This window comes from Mustela lutreola, chromosome 4 (assembly GCF_030435805.1).
Source record: "Mustela lutreola isolate mMusLut2 chromosome 4, mMusLut2.pri, whole genome shotgun sequence".
NCBI lineage: Eukaryota > Metazoa > Chordata > Mammalia > Carnivora > Mustelidae > Mustela > Mustela lutreola.
In genome coordinates, this window is record NC_081293.1 from 134,695,590 (window position 1) to 134,702,145 (window position 6,556).

The window sequence follows — 6,556 nt, forward strand, 5'->3', positions numbered from 1 at the left end:
AGCATATCTGTATCTATGTATCTGTATCTACCTATATATCTGTATATATCTCTATCTATATGTAGAGAACATCCTGTTCTTATCACCAAAGGGGAAATTACTGAAAAATATTAAATGACATAAACACAAACTGTCATCTTTGTGACTAGATAGTGACCTTAGCCCTAGCAAAGAACAATTGCTCTTCTCATAAAATCTATCCATTCCTCGACTTGGAAATATGATAATCAAAATCAGTAAGATATACCCTATCAACTTAGACCACAGGTTTCTACACACACAATGCAATGAGTATTTGAGTATGAGATCTGCAAAGTTCAAACATCCTTATTATCTTTTTTTTTTTTTTTTAGGATTTTATTTATATGACAGACAGAGATCACAAGTAGGCAGAGGCAGGCAGAGAGGGGTAAGCAGGCTCCCTGCTGAGCAGAGAGCACAATTCGGGGCTCAATCCCTGGACTCAGACCATGACCTGAGCTGAAGGCAGAGGCTTTAACCCACTGAGCCACCCAGGTGCCCATCCTTATTATCTTTATTAACACTAATGTACAGAAGAGAACATTACCTTAGGTAAAGGATTACTCTTGAAAACATAAGATTCATATAATTAATGTATTGAATAATTAGTGAAAAATGATGTCATATTTTGGGCAAAGTAAAAAGTTATGAAGATTTTTCTGTAAGATATTCACTGCAGGAAGTAACAAAAAAACATATTTCAGTCATTGGTGATCCTACTGACCTCTTCTGGCAAGATACAAGTTTTGAATTGTCTAGGTACAACCAATGAGATGACATGAGCCAATTACAAGGATTTGTGTCTTACAAGCAAGAATGAAGGCAAAAGTCATCTCTCTGTTTAAAAAAAAAAAAAAAAGTCTCTCCTCTATCTCCTCATTTATACTGACTCTGCTGGACCCTTCTGAGCTCAGGAATGACTTATGAGGATGAGGGGGGGGCAAGCTTTCCAGGTACCAACTGGTGGAAAGGCCCCTGGTGCATTCAAGCAATTGAGTATAATGACTTTCTGCTTAGTGATTTAACTTTCATTTACTTTTCAAAAGTGACCAAAATATGACACTAACTGAAAATCAAGTGATGTAAGCTGAGATAGGCAGAGGCTAATTATATTCAGCTTTGAGTTCAGTTTTATGATGCTTTAAGAAGTCCTTGATGGCATTTAAAGAAAGGGATGACATGGTCTAAATTTCAACAAGATCCCTATTTTTAACAGGAAAAGACAGTAGGGCAGAGAAAGTAAAAGCAGGGAGACTAGTCAGGTGATCATTATAGAAAAGCCTAGTGAATGATGGTTTAGATTAAGGTACTAGAAAGTGGGAGTAGATAGATTCTGAAATTATCAGTTATTTCTAGATACCAGTAACCAAATATCCAACCGAAGATACCTTATATTTGCTTATTTTGCAGGAAGCTTAGTGCCAGAGCAGCCTCAAGGATATTATCGAAGAATCACATTCTTCCAGACTAATTACCTTTGGCCTCAAAGTGGAATAGTTCTTAGGTAACTGCCACTAGCAATTAAGACTACATGCTCCTTATTCACACCTATAGAGAGGCTTGCTATTTCAAAAGCCAAGATCCCTCTTTGCCAGATGCCCCTAGCCAATTGTTTATTGGCCCATATCTATTTAAACTTGCCCATCCATCATCCACTCATCTGTATGAGATGGAGTTATGACTGACTAAAGCAGAGCCCATCATGAACTGGGAATGGAGTTGACTTGCCTTGAGTTAGATGGCATATATGAAAAGGTAGTATGTGGGGGAAAAAATGATTTGTTTGAAGAGTAAGGGGAAATGGATGCTGGGTAGGCAAGCAGTGCCATCAACCTGATATACTTTGAAGGTGGAGTTGACAGGGCTTGCCACTAGATTAAATACCAAGAGAAGATTTCAAGAACAGTTCTTAATAGTGTTGGCTTCAGCAATTGGGAAGATGGGGTATTTACTGAGATGGTAAAGACTGGATGAAAGATAAGGTTAGAGAAGAATAATCAAATCTTCCATTTCTACCATTTCTTCCATTTCTTCTACCATTTCCACCCAGTTAACTTTGAGATACCCTTTAGATCAAGTGATCAAGTTGTTAGTGGTTAAGAAAATTTAGGACTTCAAGGAGAGGCAAAGACTGAAAATAGAGAATGAAATCATACATATGCAGTTTTGTTTTTCTTTTTTAAGCAACTGAGACTGGACAAAATTACTGAAAAGAATATAGTATGGATAATAGAGCAAGAAGTAGATACAGGATAGAATCTAGACCTATGCCAAGATTTAAAGTTGGAATACAACTAGAGCCATTAAGGCAGCTAGAAAACTCAAGTCTAACTCACAGCATCTTCTGTGTGAGTAGACAGAGTGGCGAAAATTATTAGCTCTCTGCTAAAAGAATGGAAGATGTTCCCTCTCTCAACTTAGCTGTGGAGCATAAATGATATGGCTATCTTTAAAAAGTACAGAATAGATCATGATATGCCATAGCATGGCATTTTTAACATACCATACAATTTTTCAAGAGTGTTGGCTCATTATTATAATTCTTTAAATTAAACATTTAGTAGAAATAGGAAGAAGAGACATGGCATCCAGTGGTGGCAATTCTGATCCAAGGCCTGATGAAAAATACTGACCATTATTATATCTACAATTTGAATTCAAAACTATTTCAAGTGGAATTAAGTGATTATGGAAAACGACAAAGAAAAAAAAAAAAAAAACAACCCTGGATGCTAGGCTTTATCTGACACCTACAAGCTATACAACCATGGCCCCTTTCACTGCCTTATTTTCCAAGGTGGCTTTCTATTTGATGAAATGTTTACAATAGACAGGCCCTTCCTACCTGCCTTGGCAGGGCTGTTGTGAAGATCAAAATTAAAGAAATCTATTAACTATAAAGTCCCACAAAAATAATTTTCTTCAGCTGCTTGTCTTTCTACCATTGACGGCTTCATCATCCTGATACTAAATACCAATTTTCAGGTACTCAATCCTTAACAGAAAAGAATACCCAAGCTAAATTTTGAAATTTCATGAAGAACAAAACACCAGATGGAACTTTGATAGGAATTGCATTAAATGTGTAGATTGCTTTAGGTAGCATAGACATTTTCACAATATTTATTCTTCCAATCCAGGAGCATGGAACATTTTTCCATTTCTTTGTGTCTTCCTCAATTTCTTTCATGAGTACTTTATAGTTTTCTGAGTATAGATTCTGTGTCTCTTTGGTTAGGTTTATTCCTAGGTATCTTATGGTTTTGGGTGCAATTGTAAATGGGATTGACTCCTTAATTTCTCTTTCTTCTGTCTTGCTGTTGGTGTAGAGAAATGCAACTGATTTCTGTGCATTGATTTTATATCCTGACACTTTACTGAATTCCTGTATAAGTTCTAGCAGTTTTGGAGTGGAGTCTTTTGGGTTTTCCACATATAGTATCATATCATCTGCGAAGAGTGATAATTTGACTTCTTCTTTGCCGATTTGGATGCCTTTAATTTCCTTTTGTTGTCTGATTGCTGAGGCTAGGACTTCTAGTACTATGTTGAATAGCAGTGGTGATAATGGACATCCCTGCCATGTTCCTGACCTTAGCGGAAAAGCTTTCAGTTTTTCTCCATTGAGAATGATATTTGCAGTGGGTTTTTCATAGATGGCTTTGATGATATTGAGGTATGTGCCCTTTATCCCTACACTTTAAAGAGTTTTGATCAGGAAGGGATGCTGTACTTTGTCAAATGCTTTTTCAGCATCTATTGAGAGTATCATATGGTTCTTGTTCTTTCTTTTATTGATGTGTTGTATCACATTGATTTGTGGATGTTGAACCAACCTTGCAGCCCTGGAATAAATCCCACTTGGTCGTGGTGAATAATCTTTTTAACGTACTGTTGAATCCTATTGGCTATTATTTTGTTGAGTATTTTCGCATCTGTGTTCATCAAGGATATTGGTCTATAGCTCTCTTTTTTGGTGGGATCCTTGTCTGGTTTTGGATCAAGGTGATGCTGGCCTCAGAAAATGAGTTTGGAAGTTTTCCTTCCATTTCTATTTTTTGGAACAGTTTCAGGAGAATAGGAATTAGTTCTTCTTTAAATGTTTGGTAGAATTCCATCTTTTTCAAAGAAATGAAACAAATAATTCTAAAATTTATATGGAACCAGAAAAGACCTCGAATAGCCAAAGGGATATTGAAAAAGAAAGCCAACGTTGGTGGCATCACAATTCCGGACTTCAAGCTCTATTACAGAGCTGTCATCATCAAGACAGCATGGTACTGGCACAAAAACAGACACATAGATCAATGGAACAGAATAAAGAGCCCAGAAATAGACCCTCAACTCTATGGTCAACTAATCTTCGACAAAGCAGGAAAGAATGTCCAATGGAAAAAAGACAGCCTCTTCAATAAATGGTGTTGGGAAAATTGGACAGCCACATGCAGAAAAATGAAATTGGACCATTTCCTTACACCACACACAAAAATAGACTCAAAATGGATCAAGGACCTCAATGTGCGAAAGGAATCCATCAAAATCCTTGAGGAGAACACAGGCAGCAACCTCTTCGACCTCAGCCGCAGCAACATCTTCCTAGGAACATAACCAAAGGCAAGGGAAGCAAGGGAAAAAATGAACTATTGGGATTTCATCAAGATCAAAAGCTTTTGCACAGCAAAGGAAACAGTTAACAAAAGCAAAAGACAACTGACAGAATGGGAGAAGATACTTGCAAACGACATATCAGATAAAGGACTAGTGTCCAGAATCTATAAAGAACTTAGCAAACTCAACACCCAAAGAACAAATAATCCAATCAAGAAATGGGCAGAGGACATGAACAGACATTTCTGCAAAGAAGACATCCAGATGGCCAACAGACACATGAAAAAATGCTCCGTATCACTCGGCATCAGGGAAATACAAATCAAAACCACAATGAGATTATCACCTCACACCAGTCAGAATGGCTAAAATCAACAAGTCAGGAAATGACAGATGCTGGCGAGGAAGCGGAGAAAGGGGAACCCTCCTACACTGTTGGTGGGAATGCAAGCTGGTGCAGCCACTCTGGAAAACAGCATGGAAGTTCCTCAAAATGTTGAAAATAGAACTGCCCTATGACCCAGCAATTGCACTATTGGGTATTTACCCTAAACATACAAACATAGTGATCCAAAGGGGCACGTGCACCCGAATGTTTATAGCAGCAATGTCCACAATAGCCAAACTATGGAAAGAACCTAGATGTCCATCAACAGATGAATGGATCAAGAAGATGTGGTATATATACACAATGGAATACTATGCAGCCATCAAAAGAAATGAAATCTTGCCATTTGCAACAACATGGATGGAACTAGAGCGTATCATGCTTAGCGAAATAAGTCAAGCAGAGAAAGACAACTATCATATGATCTCCCTGATATGAGGAAGTGGTGATGCAACATGGGGGCTTAAGTGGGTAGGAGAAGAATCAATGAAACAAGATGGGATTGGGAGGGAGACAAACCATAAGTGACTCTTAATCTCACAAAACAAACTGAGGGTTGCTGGGGGGAGGGGGTTTGGGAGAAGGGGGTGGGATTATGGACATTGGGGAGGGTATGTGCTTTGGTGAGTGCTGTGAAGTGTGTAAACGTGGTGATTCACAGACCTGTACCCCTGGGGATAAAAATATATGTTTATAAAAAATAAAAAAATAAAATATCAAAAAAAAAAAAAAAACACCAGATTCTAATGAAAGCCCATTAAAGCCTCTGCCCAATTCCTATAAGGTTTCAAAATTGTACCTTGCACCAATTTAAAGTCACATGAGGTGGCAACCCTCCCGGGTAATATCTGACACTGTCAAAGTGACTACTGATATGGCATGTAAAGATAACCACCCACCAGAGTTGAGAACATATAAATCAAAATATTTCTTCACTTGCCACAACAGTAGCATGGCTGCCTGTGCTGCACTACAGGATTACAAAAATGTAAGATGTTTTTACACTTTCCAAAGTTCGTTCTTATTCCTTAGTCTACCTAAATCACCCAGCAGTTCTCCAGGTAGGCAAGACAGATATAAGCTTGTCTTAGGAGAAAAACATGTTCAAAGTCATTTTGAGGCATAACTTAAAGTGTATTTCAGGCACCCAATTTTATTTTGGTGTTAATACATCATGTTACATAAATTTTACATTTTAAATTACTCAACAGTTCTCCTAATTCTCCTTCTAAATAAGTAATACATTCAAGTTTGAAAATATTCCTCATAAAACCTGTTCATTCTAAGACTTAACGAGGAAGAATCCTTTTACCAACTAAATTATATCTCCCACTCACAAAAGTAAATGTGGCAATGATAATCACTTTGTAGAATCTTATACTAAATGAATCTATTATGTAGTACCTGAGAATATGCCTGTTAACAAAGTCTCTTGATCCTACTTCACCAATTTTGACAGAGGACACTGACTATGATCAAACCACTTGGTTTTCAGTACTAATAATACTCTATCACCTATTAATACTATTACTAATGGCT